Raw genomic sequence first — 17,250 nt, 5'->3', positions numbered from 1 at the left:
CATAATTTTGTTTCAACTAGAAAAAAAAAATGGACAGATAATCTAAGTGTGGATCCAGTTTAAAGGTCCGTATTCACGGACCGATTTTGGGGAGAGATGTGTGCTGAGCGAACTGCTCAGCACACATCTCTCCCCCCGCTCAGCACAGCGTGATGTGTGCTGAGCGTACGGGGGGTGGGGGGGCGCTCATTTCACCCCCTGTGTAGGGCATTCTGTGTGTATCCAGCTTAACAGGTGTGAGCATCATACAACTACTGACTTGCGAGTAACTATACAGCAGCTCCATACCTTGTGACTTGAAGAAACACCAGTTAACCCCGGGAATGCTGCAGTCAAAGCAACAATTCCTCTTCTTACATTCCGCTGCACTTATTGTGGGGTAGCCGCAATCCCTTCTGCTGTACGGTTCCACATTACATTGTTTCTTGTCACTTCCTGTTGATGCAGTAAGGAAACATCCAGGAATTACAGCAGCTTAGTTTTTTTTTTTTTTTTAACTGGTGCAATTTAGCTAAAACAGCTAACAGGAAATTTCCACTTAAATGGTATTTTCTAATCTTATCTGACCATGACTAAGAATAAAGGATACACAAGATAAACTCTTATAGCTATGGACCTTATCCATGTTTAAGCTCCATCAAATCTGTAATCAATAGCACTACATGCTCCCACTCTACCACTGTACTGTATACTCTACCTGTGTTTTTAAGGTAAAAACACCATTTAACCCCAGTGACACTTGAATTAAAGCAGCAGCCTCTATAATAGCATTCTTTAGCATTAATCCCAGGAAATCTGCAATCTTCACGCTCTTTGATAGCCACGCTACATTGCTGTTTACTTGGATGGAGCAGAGAGCACAACATCAGGACATAGGAAATATTACAATGCATGATAAGAAAGGTGTGAGTTCTACAGCAAGGCTCTAACCCTTTGCCAGTGCCAAATACATAGGGCTTAACTCAGATCTGATCACAGCAGCAAATTTATTAGCTAAAACCATGTACACTGCAGGGGGGGGGGTGTATAATATGTGCAGAGAGAGTTAGATTTTGGTGCGGTGTGTTCAAACTGAAATCTACATTGCAGTGTAAAAACAAAACAGCCAGTATTTACCCTGCACACAAACAATATAACCCACCTAAATCTCTCTGCAAATGTTATATCTGCCCCCCCCCCCCCCCATCCCTGCAGTGCACATGGTTTTGCCCACTAGCTAACAAATTTGCTGCATCTGGGAATTACAGCATCTTAATATTTCTTTTTACAGAGGGTTCAGCAAATTAAATTATTTAGTGAAATACTGTAATCATAACAGTTACAGGGATATTGTAGGTAGATTTATTGTCAGTGGATAAATGTAAAAATTAAACCCTTAGGCATAGTTCCCAAATGCTGCCATTGCAATCCAGATTTTAAGGATATCATGCTTGAGCACGGGTGACTTAATTAGAACTTCGGTCAATGTGAATTAACCATTGGACTCAACCATGGTTATCCTTAAAACCCAGGGGTCTATTTAAGATCGATCTTAATCGATGTTGGGCTTCCAGGTTGAAAAAAAAACACACATTTACTAACATTTTAAAATTTATATAAAAAATCATCTGTTCGTAAATGCAGTGCACATGGTTTTGCCCAACTGCTAACAAAAATCCTGCTGCGATCAACTCAGAATTACCCCCCATGGCCCTCATTCCGAGTTGTTCGCTCGCAAGCTGCTTTTAGCAGCATTGCACACGCTAAGCCGCCGCCTACTGGGAGTGAATCTTAGCATCTTAAAATTGCGAACGAAAGATTTGCACTATTGCGATAAGACATCTCTGTGCAGTTTCTGAGTAGCTCGAGACTTACTCTGCCAGTGCGATCAGTTCAGTGCTTGTCGTTCCTGGTTTGACGTCACAAACACACCCAGCGTTCGCCCAGACACTCCTCCGTTTCTCCAGCCATTACCGCGTTTTTCCCAGAAACGGTAGCATTTTTTCCCACACGCCCCTAAAACGGTCTGTTTCCGCCCAGAAACACCCACTTCCTGTCAATCACATTACGATCACCAGAACGATGAAAAAACCGTGAGTAATATTCCTAACTGCATAGCAAATTTACTTGGCGCAGTCGCAGTGCGAACATTGCGCATGCGCATTAAGCGGAAAATCGCTGCGATGCGAAGAAAATTACCGAGCGAACAACTCGGAATGACCACCTATGTGCACTGCAGGGAAGGCAGATTTAACATGTGCAGAGAGAGTTAGATTTGGGTGTGGTGTGTTCAATCTGCAATCTAATTTGCAGTGTAAAAATAAAGCAGTCAGTATTTACCCTGCACAGAAACAAAATAACTCACCCAAATCTAACTCTTTCTGCACATGTTATATCTGCCTCCCCTGCAGTACACATGGTTTTGCCCAACTGCTAACAAAATTCCTGCTGCGATCAACTTGGAATTACCCCCATCGAATTACCCCCATTTTCACACTGCTCGTGTATATAAGACATAGGGCCTAATTCAGTTTGGATCGTAATACGCGTTCCAACCGCAAAAACTATGAAGAGGATTGGGGCATATACGCAGGGTCCATCCTGTGCGCGTGCCTACATTTTCTCCGGGTGCCCCGCAGAAAATGCGAATGCCTCTGCCTGTCAATCAGTAGAGGGCGTACCTTCGCAGGTATATCGCGATCATGAGCCATGTCTCCCATTTTTGTCATTATAGGTGCTCTGTGAGCTGCTGGCCATGCCCCAGCCCCTCTGTCTCCCGTGAATAGACATTGAGGCTTATTCAGACCAGATCGCTTCAATTTATTTTCACCCAACGGGCAATCAGGTCTGCACTGCACAAGCGTATGCGCCACAATGCGTAAGTGCGACGGTCCGGAGATCACAAGAAGATTGACAAGAAGAGGGTGTTTGTGTGGGTTGCAACTGAATGTTTCTAGGGAGTGTCCGGAAAAACACTGGAGGGACCCGGCGTTTTGTGGGAGGATTTGTGACGTCACCTCAATGGCTGAGTAAGTGCTGAGCTGTGCAGCTCTTGTGCACATGTGATCACACACCTGCACAGCAAATTTTCCCTTCCGCTGTAGGCGGCAACTACCTGATTACAGGGATGCAAAAAACACACCCTAGCGATCAGGTCTGAATTACCCACAATGTGCATATTTGCAGAGCAACAAGCTACAGGGAGCCTTCCACCCCCCCCCCCTTCCCCATGACTATGGGACACTGCGGCCCCCACAGGGGGGGGGGGGTTGTTAGCTGGACATTCCCAAAAAAAGTGACTGTCCTGCAAAAATTGGTATAGTTGGGAGGTATGTTCAAATACATTTATTGTTTTGCATGCGGGGTAAATACTGGCTTCTTTGACATTTAGCCACAAATGCTGCACAGCTGAATTACAGTATTACACTGCAATTAACAGTTATGCTAGGACATTCCCCCTCCCAAATCTACCTCTCTCTGCATGTTACATCTGTCCCACAGTGGCGTGCGGTGAGGTCAGTGGCTAGTGAGGCACTACAGCCATAATTTCCGCCGAATCCTGCCGATGACCCTTAGCCAATGCCCGCTACTGCCTCTGAGCCGATACCCGCTGCCACCGTCAATGGCTTACAAACTCTCCCACAATCAACTGACCCAGCCCTCCACCACTAATTTCTATCTCAGTCCGATGCCGCCAATGCCCGCTGCCTGCCTGCTCATTGTTCTTGTTATATATTATACATTTTTAAAGAAAAAAAAATGAGTGTTTGGGACTGGGAAGGGTGAGGGAGGAGGACATGAATGCACTTTTGTTGTCCAGGGCTTCCATTAACTTAAAGGAGAAGGGTCTGAATGGGTTAAAAAAAATGCGTGAGGTCCCCCCTCCTTAGTATAACCAGCCTCGGGCTCTTTGAGCTGGTCCTGGTTATTTAAATACTGGGGGGAAAATTGGACAGGGGTTCCCCGTATTTAGACAACCAGCACCGGGCTCTTAGAACGGTCCAGGTTCCAAAAATACGTGGGACAAAAGATGTAGGGGTCCCCCATATTTTTAAAACCAGCACCGGGCTCCACTAGCCAGAGAGATAATGCCACAGACAGGGGACACTTTTATGTAGGTCCCTGCGGCCCTGGCATTACCCCTCCAACTAGTCACCCCTGGCCGGGGTTCCCTGGAGGAGTGGGGACCCCTTAAATCAAGAGGTTCCTCCCCTCGAGGCACCCAAGGGCCAGAGGTGAAGCCCGAGGCTGTCCCCAGCACCCCTGGGTGGTGGGTGCCGGGCTGATAGCCATGTGTGTAAAAAAAGAATATTGTTTTTGTTGTTGTGGAACTACAAGGCCCAGCAAGCCTCCCCCGCTTGCTGGTACTTGGAGAACCTCAAGTACCAGCAGGCGGGGAAATAACGGGCTTGCTGGTACCTGTAGTTCTACAACAACAAAAAATACCCAAATAAAAACACAAACACACACACCGTGACAGTAAAATTATTGAGACAGGCTGTAGCATGTGGGTGCATGTAACCCTATAAAAGTGATGGATTGGGTGACTATTACAATACCCACTGTTGCTGTCTGAAAAATTATGGATTTATAGATTGCTCTGCCGAGACATGTTTTTTTCTAAAATGCACCACAGGTATGGATGGATAGTATACTTGACGACACAGAGGTAGGTAGAGCAGTGGCCTACTGTACCGTACTGCTATATATTATATTATTTATTATTATTATTATTATCCTTTATTTATATGGCGCCACAAGGGTTCCGCAGTGCCCAATTACAGAGTACATAAACAAATAATCAAACAGGAAAACAGCAATTTACAGTTGACAACAATATAGGACAAGTACAGGGTAAATAAACATAGCTACATCAGCAGATGACACTGGAATAAGTATCAGGTGGCAGAAGACTGCTGGATTTGGTGCAGCTGAAGATTATTAAAGTAAGAAAAGAGTAAGCACATGAGGGAAGAGGGCCCTGCTCGTGAGAGCTTACATTCTAAAAGGGAGGGGTAGACAGACAGGGGTGAGACAGATGGGGTACATAGAGAGCGTGGAACAGAGGTTTAGGATGAGATTTGGCTGGGTTTGGTGAAGAAGTGGGTCTTGAGAGCCCGTTTGAAGTTTTGTAGAGAGGTGGAGAGTCTGAGGGGGAGAGATAGGGAATTCCAGAGAAGTGGTGCAGCACGTGAAAAATCTTGGAGGTAGGAGTGGGAGGAAGTAATCCGTAGGCAGGAGTCGGTGTGCATTAGCAGAGCGAAGAGGGCGGGTGGGAGTGTAAAGCGAGATAAGATCAGAGATGTAGATGGGAGAGGAGTGGGTGAGGGCTTTGTAAGCAAGTGTGAGAAGCTTGAAATGGATTCTGAAAGGGAAGGGGAGCCAGTGAAGAACTAGTAAGAGAGGAGAGGTGGACGTAGTGCGTTTGGTGAGGAAAATGAGCCGGGAAGCAGCATTGAGGATAGATTGGAGTGGAGAGAGGTATTTGTCAGGAATGCCAGTCAGGAAGAGATTACAGCAGTCCAGTCTGGAGATGACCAGTGAGTGGATAAGAGTCTTAGTAGCATCCTGGGTCAGAAAGGGTCTGATCCTGGAAATATTTTTTAGATGAAAACGGCAGGTTTGTGAGAGGTGCTGAATGTGTGGTTTGAAGGAGAGGGAGGAGTCAAGGATTACTCCAAGACAGCGCACTTGGGGGGTAGAGGAGATAGTAGTGCCATCAATAGATAATGAGATTGTAGGAGGTGAGGTTATGCGGGAGGGAGGTAGGATGATCAGCTCGGTCTTAGACATGTTAAGTTTAAGAAAGCGCTGGGACATCCAGGAAGAGATAGCAGAGATACAGTTGGAGATACGAGTGAGGAGAGTAGGGGAGAGGTCTGGAGAGGAAAGATAGATTTGAGTGTCATCAGCATAGAGATGATATTGGAAACCAAAAGAACTAATGAGCTTACCTAGTGAGGATGTATAGAGAGAGAAGAGAAGAGGACCAAGGACAGAACCTTGGGGTACCCCTACAGTTAGTGGAAGTGAGGGGGAGGTGGAGTCATGAGAGGAGACAGAGAATGAACGGTCAGAAAGTTAGGACGACAACCAAGAGAGGGCTGTGTTACGCAGACCAATGGAGTGAAGGATTTGCAGTAGGAGAGGATGGTCCACAGTGTCAAAAGCAGCAGAGAGATCAAGTAGAATAAGTAGAGAGTAGTGTCCCTTAGATTTAGCAGCATGGAGGTCATTGCATACTTTTGTAAGGGCAGTTTCAGTGGAGTGGAGAGGACGGAAGCCAGACTGGAATGGGTCAAGCAGTGAGTGTGAGGAAAGAAAGGAAGTAAGGCGGTTGTAGACAATACGCTCAAGGAGTTTGGAGGCAAAAGGGAGGAGAGAGATGGGTCGGTAGTTGGAGAGAGTGTTTGGATCAAGGGTAGGTTTTTTAAGAATAGGAGAGATGAGAGCGTGCTTGAAGGCAGAGGGGACAGTGCCTGATGAGAGGGAGAGATTGAGAAGGTGGGAAAGATGGGAAAAAGCAGAAGAAGAGAGGTGGCAAAGGAGGCGGGAGGGGATTGGGTCAAGTGGGGAGGTGGTGAGGGGACAGGAACGAATGAGGGCCATGACTTCCTCTCCAGATGCATGGGAGAAAGATGACAGAGTTGGTGCGAGGGATGGGGAGGGTTGGTAAGGGTTGGGAGAAGGCTGGTTACTGATAGTCTGGTGTGATGTGATGTCCTGACGTATGGAGTCAATTTTGGATGTGAAGTAAGTGGCAAAGTCAAGAGCAGAGAGTGAGGAAGGGAGACGAGGTGGGCAGAGGAGTGAGTTGAGAGTGGCAAAGAGGCGCCGGGGGTTGGAAGACTGGGAGGAGATGAGGTTCTTGAAGTATGACTGTTTAGCAAGAGAAAGGGCAGCACTGAAGGATGAGAGCATAAGTTTGAAATGGAGGAAGTCTGCCTTAGAGCGTGATTTCCTCCAGTGTCGCTCAGCCGTACGTGAGCATTTTTGCAGATATCTGGTGCATTTGGTGTGCCAGGGTTGAGGTGTTAATTTGTGAGGGTGAATAGTGGTTGGTGGAGCAACAGAGTCAAGAGCAGAAGTAAGGGAAGCATTGTATGTGGAAGTGGCTTGTTCAGGGCATGAGAGAGAGAGAATAGGAGAGAGAAGTGAGTCAAACAGGGAGGAAAGGAATGTGGTGTCAATAGCTTCAATGTTACGCTTAGTGATGGTAGCCTTAGGAGGTAGAGATGGGGAAGTCGAGAGAGATAGGTTGAAGGAGAGCAGGTGGTGGTCAGAGAGGGGAAATGGGGAGTTGGAAAAATCAGAAATATCACAGCGGTGAGTGAAGACCAGATCCAGTGAGCTCCCATTCACATGGGAGGGTGAGGAGGTCCACTGGGAGAGACCAAGTGAAGAGGTGAGGTTAAGGAGTTTAGAGGCAGGGGATTGTGTGGGGATGTCAATAGGGATGTTGAAATCGCCTAGGATAATGGTGGGAATGTCAGAAGAGAGGAAGTGAGGAAGCCAGGAAGCAAAGTTGTCGATTAATTTGGAAGCAGTGCCAGGGGGGCGGTAAATGACAGCTACTCTAAGATAAACTGGTTGGAAGAGGCATATGGCGTGGACCTCAAATGTAAAGAATATAAGGGATGGTTCTGGTGGTATGAGTTGGTAGGAGTAACTAGAAGGTAAAAGGACCCCAACACCACCCCCATGGCGACCCCCAGGTCGGGGTGTGTGTGTGAATGTAAGGCCCCCAGCAGAGAGAGCAGCAGCAGAAGTAGTGTCAGAGGGCGTAATCCAAGTTTCAGTAATGGCTAGTAGGTGTAGGGAGTTGGAAATGAAAAGGTCATGAGTGGGGACCAGTTTGTTATAAACAGATCTGGCATTCCAGAGGGCACAGGATAGGGGGTATGAGTTTGTGGGAGAGATGTGAATTAGATTTTCAGGGTTGCTGTAGCGATGAGGTGGGATTAACTTTGAGGGCAGGGATGATGAGAGAGTAGTGATGGTACGGGTGCCTGAGCTAGGAGGGGAAACTGCAGGAGGTGGGCAGGGAGGGAGGTCAGTGTGATGTGGATGGGGGTGTGGGGAGGTGACAGGGAAGGGAGAGAGGGAGCAGGGCTGAGTTGTGGGGTAGCAGGACCATGGGGCAGAGGTGAATGAAAGTGGGGTAACAGGAAAGGTGGGGGAAGGAAACAGAGGGATGGAGGGGAGACAGAGGAGGGGAGAGAGGAGGAGGTGGAGGAGACTAGGGGGGAAGGCTAAAGATACATTATTAGGTAGACACTTAGTGATGTGGGGAGTATAAGAAAACCTTGACATAGTGTTAAGTAGGTAAATAGGTTGAGGGAAAGAGGAAGTAGGAGAGGAGACTGTAAGGCAATCCGAGCAGAAGAATTGCAGAAATGCAGGTGAGAAAAGCTGTGTAGGCTCAAGGGGTGTAGATTTAGTATGAAATGAGTCAAAAGCGTAGATAAAGTGGGTGCAGAAAAGTATTTGGAGTGTAAGAAATGAAAGGATTGTGAGAGGTTTAAGAAGCAATGGTAATTATGTTAGATGTTTTAAGTGTTTGCAGGTAAAATTGCATTGGTGCAGCTGTGCTTAAAAAACAAAATTACAATAATACAGATACAGGCATTTGTAGGTGAAATGGATGGTTTATGAAATGTCCAAGTAAGGTAGTTCTGTGCTATGTAATCAGATGCAACAATCAGGAGGTGAGTGATCTGAGGAGTAAGTGACTCACATTTGTTATTAGTTCTTCAGTTTTCTTTGTTTTGTTAGATTGGTGTGCTTCTGTTTTCCTTCTTTTTCACTTCGATTGAACGCTGATTGAACACTGCTGTTATGTGTCAATTTTATCACGGTTTGATAAAAATGCACGCTTAGATCAATAAATGCACAGCCAAATGGCTTTGCACAGCCTACACCATTGGACTTAAGTAGAAGACTATTACAAGTGAAACCAATAATTGAAATCTGTAACCACACCCCACCCCCTCAAATGCCAGGCAATAAATTACCTTAAAAACAACAACCAGGCATTCCACAAAGACTAAACTGGGTCTATATCATTCAAAACTTTAAAAAAGTACTTCAAAATCACATACTATGCAATAATGTTTCAATTTGCATTACCCAGCAGAATTAGCTTTGCATATATAGATATAGTGCAGCAGAATATATTGGTGGTTGTAGTCAATTGTAATTACCTGTAGGTGACAAGAAGAGAAGAAACGTCAATTCACAATCGATATCAGCTGAAGATAAATTAATGCTGATTGAACACTGCTGTTATGTGTCAATTTTATCACGCTTTGATAAAAATGCATGCTTAGATCAATAAATGCACAGCCAAACGGCTTTGCACAGCCTACACCATTGGACTTAAGTAGAAGACTATTACAAGTGAAACCAATAATTGAAATCTGTAACCACACCCCACCCCCTCAAATGCCAGGCAATAAATTACCTTAAAAACAACAACCAGGCATTCCACAAAGATTAAACTGGGTCTATATCATTCAAAACTTTAAAAAAGTACTTCAAAATCACATACTATGCAATAATGTTTCAATTTGCATTACCCAGCAGAATTAGCTTTGCATATATAGATATAGTGCAGCAGAATATATTGGTGGTTGTAGTCAATTGTAATTACTCAGCAGAATTAGCTTTGCATATATAGATATAGTGCAGCAGAATATATTGGTGGTTGTAGTCAATTGTAATTACCCAGCAGAATTAGCTTTGCAAATATAGATATAGTGCAGCAGAATATATTGGTGGTTTTAGTCAGTTGTAATTACCCAGCAGAATTAGCTTTGCATATATATAGTGCAGCAGAATATATTGGTGGTTGTAGTCAAATTAAGCAGACGGGAGAAGTCAGGATAGTGCGCAAGGGCATAGAAGGGAGCGGCTCAAGAAAAGAGAAGTGGAAACAGACAGCAAACTAGGCTGGAGAGAGACCTGAGACAAAGAGATCTGAATTATACGAGAGCCGACCAGGGGAAAAACAAATTATGCAGTCAAGTTTCCCACATTTGGAAAAATCACAGGAGCAGCACACCCAGAGTGCAATGAGTGAGCCTTGCCCTGGGAGAAGCACCTTCATGATCATAGTATATCACCTGGCAGGTAAGTAGGAGTTGGGCTAGAGCTGGGGAGGGTCGCTGCTCGGGCACCCCCCTGTCAAGTGAAGGAGATCCAACTGAGGCAGCACAAGGAATCTCTCGAAAGAAGAACAAGGCTAGAGGAAGATCTGAGACAAATAAATCTGACTTTTACCAGAGCTGACCAGAGGAAAGAACAAACACAGTCCCCCACTACCACAAATAATGCAGTCGAGTTTCCCACATTTGGGGAAATCATACGGGTCAGCATACCCAGAATACAATGAATGAACCTCACCCTGGGAGAACAATCTTCATGACCATGGTATCTCCTATGCAAAATAAGTATGATTTGGGATAGGGCTTGGGAGGGCCGCTGCTCAGGCACATCTCTGTCAAGTAAAGGAGATTCAACTGAGGCAGCACAAGGGAACTCTCATCTGGGGACAACAACTGCAGGGAGAACACATATTTTCAGATGAACATGGGAGGGCAGAAGGCTACCTAATACTGAAGCACCCCCAAACAACAAACCAAATGCAACAACTAGTGCAAGCATTCCTGGGGGAAGGCCTGCAGCAGATGGATTTGCATATGGTGATGTCATCCAAGCAGTGGGTCAAAGTTGGCTTCAACCCTCGTCTGCATATGAAAAGAGAAAAGGGGCGTGCAGGGCATGGCAGCATTTTTCGGCGCTTGGATGACCCCTAGTTCGCATTAAACACCTCCACCCTCCTTCGGTGTGGGGCTCATGTTGGCTATGCCCCAGCCCCGAAGCATTCAAGCTGATTTCTTGCAGCAGCTGGGCACTGTAACAGCTCCAGAGCTGCTCTGTAAGGCAAATAAAAGGGTGTGGGACCTGCAGCACTACCTGTAGTTCGCATTGTGCGTTGGAAGGCACAAAGTAAGCAGACGGGAGAAGTCAGGATAGTGCGCAAGGGCATAGAAGGGAGCAGCTCAAGAAAAGAGAAGTGGAAACAGACAGCAAACTAGGCTGGAGAGAGACCTGAGACAAAGAGATCTGAATTATACGAGAGCCGACCAGGGGAAACACAAATTATGCAGTCAAGTTTCCCACATTTGGGGAAATCGCAGGAGCAGCACACCCAGAGTGCAATGGGTGAGCCTTGCCCTGGGAGAAGCACCTTCGTGATTATAGTATCTCACCTGGCAGGTTAGTAGGAGTTGGGCTAGAGCTGGGGAGGGTCGCTGCTCGGGCACCCCCCTGTCAAGTGAAGGAGATCCAACTGAGGCAGCACAAGGGAACTCTCGAAATAAGAACAAGGCTAGAGGAAGATCTGAGACAAAGAAATCTGACTTTTACCAGAGCTGACATCACATCACACCAGACTATCAGTAACCAGCCTTCTCCCATCCCTTACCAACCCTCCCCATCCCTCGCACCAACTCTGTCATCTTTCTCCCATGCATCTGGAGAGGAAGTCATGGCCCTCATTCGTTCCTGTCCCCTCACCACCTCCCCACTTGACCCTATCCCCTCCCGCCTCCTCTGCCACATCTCTTCTTCTGCTTGTTCCCATCTTTCCCACCTTCTCAATCTCTCCCTCTCATCAGGCACTGTCCCCTCTGCCTTCAACCACGCTCTCATCTCTCCTATTCTTAAAAAACCTACCCTTGATCCAAACACTCTCTCCAACTACCGACCCATCTCTCTTCTCCCTTTTGCCTCCAAACTCCTTGAGCGTATTGTCTACAACCGCCTTACTTCCTTTCTTTCCTCACACTCACTGCTTGACCCATTCCAGTCTGGCTTCCGTCCTCTCCACTCCACTGAAACTGCCCTTACAAAAGTATGCAATGACCTCCATGCTGCTAAATCTAAGGGACACTACTCTCTACTTATTCTACTTGATCTCTCTGCTGCTTTTGACACTGTGGACCATCCTCTCCTACTGCAAATCCTTCACTCCATTGGTCTGCGTAACACTGCCCTCTCTTGGTTGTCGTCCTAACTTTCTGACCGTTCATTCTCTGTCTCCTCTCATGACTCCACCTCCCCCTCACTTCCACTAACTGTAGGGGTACCCCAAGGTTCTGTCCTTGGTCCTCTTCTCTCTCTATACGTCCTCACTAGGTAAGCTCATTAGTTCTTTTGGTTTCCAATATCATCTCTATGCTGATGACACTCAAATCTATCTTTCCTCTCCAGACCTCTCCCCTACTCTCCTCACTCGTATCTCCAACTGTCTCTCTGCTATCTCTTCCTGGATGTCCCAGCGCTTTCTTAAACTTAACATGTCTAAGATCGAGCTGATCATCTTCCCTCCCTCCCGCATAACCTCACCTCCTACAATCTCATTATCTATTGATGGCACTACTATCTCCTCTACCCCCCAAGTGCGCTGTCTTGGAGTAATCCTTGACTCCTCCCTCTCCTTCAAACCACACATTCAGCACCTCTTACAAACCTGCCGTTTTCATCTAAAAAATATTTCCAGGATCAGACCCTTTCTGACCCAGGATGCTACTAAGACTCTTATCCACTCACTGGTCATCTCCAGACTGGACTACTGTAATCTCCTCCTGACTGGCATTCCTGACAAATACCTCTCTCCACTCCAATATATCGTCAATGCTGCTGCCCGGCTCATTTTCCTCACCAAATGCACTACGTCCACCTCTCCTCTCTTACTAGTCCTTCCCTGGCTCCCCTTCCCTTTCAGAATCCATTTCAAGCTTCTCACACTTGCTTACAAAGCCCCTAACCACTCCTCTCCCATCTACATCTCTGATCTTATCTCGCTTTACACTCCCACCCGTCCTCTTCGCTCTGCTAATGCACGCCGACTCTCCTGCCTACGGATTACTTCCTCCCACTCCTACCTCCAAGATTTTTCACGTGCTGCACCACTTCTCTGGAATTCCCTACCTCTCCCCCTCAGACTCTCCACCTCTCTACAAAACTTCAAATGGGCTCTCAAGACCCACTTCTTCACCAAACCCAGCCAAATCTCATCCTAAACCTCTGTTCCACGCTCTCTATGTACCCCATCTGTCTCACCCCTGTCTGTCTACCCCTCCCCTTTAGAATGTAAGCTCTCACGAGCAGGGCCCTCTTCCCTCATGTGCTTACTCTTTTCTTACTTTAATAATCTTCAGCTGCACCAAATCCAGCAGTCTTCTGCCACCTGATACTTATTCCAGTGTCATCTGCTGATGTAGCTATGTTTATTTACCCTGTACTTGTCCTATATTGTCATCAACTGTAAGTTGCTGTTTTCCTGTTTGATTATTTGTTTATGTACTCTGTAATTGGGTGCTGCGGAACCCTTGTGGCGCCATATAAATAAAGGATAATAATAATAATAAATAATATAATATATAGCAGTACGGTACAGTAGGCCACTGCTCTACCTACCTCTGTGTCATCAAGTATACTATCCATCCATACCTGTGGTGCATTTTAGAAAAAAAACATATCTCGGCAGAGCAATCTATAAATCCATCATTTTTCAGACAGCAACAGTGGGTATTGTAATAGTCACCCAATCCATCACTTTTATAGGGTTACATGCATCCACATGCTACAGCCTGTCTCAATAATTTTACTGTCACGGTGTGTGTGTTTGTGTTTTTATTTGGGTATTTTTTTGTTGTTGTAGAACTACAGGTACCAGCGAGCCCGTTATTTCCCCGCCTGCTGGTACTTGAGGTTCTCCAAGTACCAGCAAGTGGGGGAGGCTTGCTGGGCCTTGTACTTCCACAACAAAAAAACAATGTTCTTTTTTTACACTTATGGCTATCAGCCCGGCACCCACCACCCAGGGGTGCTGGGGACAGCCTCGGGCTTCACCCCTGGCCCTTGGGTGCCTCGAGGGGAGGAACCTCTTGATTTAAGGGGTCCCCACTCCTCCAGGGAACCCCGGCCAGGGGTGACTAGTTGGAGGGGTAATGCCAGGGCCGCAGGGACCTACATAAAAGTGTCCCCCGTCTGTGGCATTATCTCTCTGGCTAGTGGAGCCCGGTGCTGGTTTTAAAAATATGGGGGACCCCTACATCTTTTGTCCCACGTATTTTTGGAACCAGGACCCGTCTAAGAGCCCGGTGCTGGTTGTCTAAATACGGGGAACCTCTGTCCATTTTTCCCCCCAGTATTTAAATAACCAGGACCGGCTCAAAGAGGCTGGTTATACTAAGGAGGGGGGACCTCACACATTTTTTTTTAACCCATTCAGACCCTTCTCCTTTAAGTTAATGGAAGCCCTGGACAACAAAAGTGCATTCATGTCCTCCTCCCTCACCCTTCCCAGTCCCAAACACTCATTTTTTTTTTCTTTAAAAATTTACAATATATCACAAGAACAATGAGCAGGGCATTGGCGGCATCGGACTGAGATAGAAATTAGTGGTGGAGGGCTGGGTCAGTTGATTGTGGGAGAGTTTGTAAGCCATTGGCGGTGGCAGTGGGTATCGGCTCAGAGGCAGTAGCGGGCATTGGCTAAGGGTCATCGGCAGAATTCAGCGGACATTATGGCTGTAGTGCCTCACTAGCCACTGACCTCACCGCACGCCACTGTGGGACAGATGTAACATGCAGAGAGAGGTAGATTTTGGGAGAAGGAATGTCCTAGCATAACTGTTAATTGCAGTGTAATACTGTAATTCAACTGTGCAGCATTTGTGGCTAAATGTCAAAGAAGCCAGTATTTACCCTGCATGCAAAACAATAAATGTATTTGCACATACCTCCCAACTAACCCAATTTTTGCAGGACAGTCACTTTTTTGGGAATGTCCAGCTAACCCAAACAACCCCCCCCCCCCCCAGTGTCCCATAGTCATGGGGAAGGGGGGGGTGGAAGGCTCCCTGTAGCTTGTTGCTCTGCAAATATGCACATTGTGGGTAATTCAGACCTGATCGCTAGGGTGTGTTTTTTGCATCCCTGTGCTCAGGTAGTTGACGCCTACAGCGGAAGGGAAAATTTGCTGTGCAGGTGTGTGATCACATGTGCACAAGAGCTGCACAGCTCAGCACTTACTCAGCCATTGAGGTGACGTCACAAATCCTCCCACAAAACGCCGGGTCCCTCCAGTGTTTTTCCGGACACTCCCTAGAAACATTCAGTTGCCACCCACACAAACACCCTCTTCTTCTCAATCTTCTTGTGATCTCCGGACCGTCGCACCTACGCATTGTGGCGCATACGCATGTGCAGTGCAGACCTGATTGCCCGCTGGGTGAAAATAAATTGAAGCGATCTGGTCTGAATAAGCCACAATGTCTATTCACGGGAGACAGAGGGGCTGGGGCATGGTCAGCAGCTCACAGAGCACCTATAATGACAAAAATGGGAGACATGGCTCATGATCGCGATATACCTGCGAAGGTACGCCCTCTACTGATTGACAGGCAGAGGCATTCGCATTTTCTGCGGGGCACCCGGAGAAAATGTAGGCACATGCACAGGATGGACCCTGCGTATATGCCCCCATCCTCTTCATAGTTTTTGCGGTTGGAACGAGCAGTGTGAAAACATCAATCGATGGGGGTAATTCCAAGTTGATCGCAGCAGGAATTTTGTTAGCAGTTGGGCAAAACCATGTGTACTGCAGGGGAGGCAGATATAACATGTGCTGAAAGAGTTAGATTTGGGTGAGTTAATTTGTTTCTGTGCATGGTAAATACTGACTGCTTTATTTTTACACTGCAAATCAGATTGCAGATTGAACACACCACACCCAAATCTAACTCTGGTGGTCATTCCGAGTTGTTCGCTCGGTAATTTTCTTCGCATCGCAGCGATTTTCCGATTATTGCGCATGCGCAATGTTCGCACTGTGACTGCGCCAAGTAAATTTGCTATACAGTTAGGAATTTTACTCACGGCATTACGAGGTTTTTTCTTCGTTCTGGTGATCGGAGTGTGATTGACAGGAAGTGGGTGTTTCTGGGCGGAAACTGGTCATTTTATGGGCGTGTGGGAAAAAACGCTACCGTTTCTGGGAAAAACGCGGGAGTGGCTGGAGAAACGGAGGAGTGTCTGGGCGAACGCTGGGTGTGTTTGTGACGTCAAACCAGGAACGACAAGCACTGAACTGATCGCACTGGCAGAGTAAGTCTCGAGCTATTCAGAAACTGCACAGAGATGTCTTTTCGCAATATTGCGAATCTTTCTTTCGCAATTTTAAGATGCTAAGATTCACTCCCAGTAGGCGGCGGCTTAGCGTGTGCAATGATGCTAAAAGCAGCTTGCGAGCGATCAACTCGGAATGAGGGCCTCTCTCTGCACATGTTAAATCTGCCTTCCCTGCAGTGCACATGGGGGGTAATTCTGAGTTGATCGCAGCAGGATTTTTGTTAGCAGTTGGGCAAAACCATGTGCACTGCATTTACGAACAGATGATTTTTTATATAAATTTTAAAATGTTAGTAAATGTGTGTTTTTTTCAACCTGGAAGCCCAACATCGATTAAGATCGATCTTAAATAGACCCCTGGGTTTTAAGGATAACCATGGTTGAGTCCAATGGTTAATTCACATTGACCGAAGTTCTAATTAAGTAGTGATGTGCACCGGAAATTTTTCGGGTTTTGTGTTTTGGTTTTGGGTTCGGTTCCGCGGCCGTGTTTTGGGTTCGGACGCGTTTTGGCAAAACCTCACCGAAATTTTTTTGTCGGATTCGGGTGTGTTTTGGATTCGGGTGTTTTTTTCAAAAAACCCTAAAAAACAGCTTAAATCATAGAATTTGGGGGTCATTTTGATCCCATAGTATTATTAACCTCAATAACCATAATTTCCACTCATTTTCAGTCTTTTTTGAACACCTCACACCTCACAATATTATTTTAATTGGTATTTGGTACCGAGGACACAGTACCTCAATCAAGTCTATAGTTGGCTCTGAAATCAGCATTAAACTGGATCCACACTTAGATTATCTGTCCATTTATTTTTTCTAGTTGAAACAAAATTATGCTAATATGTGGCAGCAAATGACAATTGACCATTTGCTCCCAAACACTGGAAAACATCCAAAAATGGTCATTTAGATAAATTGGTTAAATCCATTTCATTTAGCTAATTTATCCAAACTACCTTTATTGTATCTTTGTGGGTGAATGATGTGTGGGTCATTGTTGAGGGTGGTGGAGGAGATGGGTAATAGGCACAGCAGGGTGTGGACAGTCAAATAGTGTGCTTAGAG

The 17,250-nt window shown here is 46.2% G+C and overlaps 3 non-coding genes across 3 annotated transcripts; all 3 read right to left on the bottom strand.

Annotated features, from left to right (window-relative positions):
- Window positions 1–9,955: 9,955 nt before the first annotated feature.
- Window positions 9,956–10,118, bottom strand: LOC134899627 (U1 spliceosomal RNA). Its single transcript, XR_010173280.1, has one exon. It is a non-coding gene; the product is annotated as a U1 spliceosomal RNA (small nuclear RNA).
- Window positions 10,119–10,270: 152 nt separating this feature from the next.
- LOC134899026 (U1 spliceosomal RNA) lies at window positions 10,271–10,434 on the bottom strand. Its single transcript, XR_010172712.1, has one exon. It is a non-coding gene; the product is annotated as a U1 spliceosomal RNA (small nuclear RNA).
- Window positions 10,435–11,104: 670 nt separating this feature from the next.
- Window positions 11,105–11,267, bottom strand: LOC134899406 (U1 spliceosomal RNA). The gene has a single exon (XR_010173082.1). It is a non-coding gene; the product is annotated as a U1 spliceosomal RNA (small nuclear RNA).
- Window positions 11,268–17,250: the final 5,983 nt, after the last annotated feature.

Source organism: Pseudophryne corroboree, chromosome 3 (genome assembly GCF_028390025.1).
Source record: "Pseudophryne corroboree isolate aPseCor3 chromosome 3, aPseCor3.hap2, whole genome shotgun sequence".
Taxonomy (NCBI): domain Eukaryota; kingdom Metazoa; phylum Chordata; class Amphibia; order Anura; family Myobatrachidae; genus Pseudophryne; species Pseudophryne corroboree.
The sequence above is the reverse complement of the archived record's forward strand: the minus strand, read 5'-3'. Positions and strand labels throughout refer to the sequence as shown.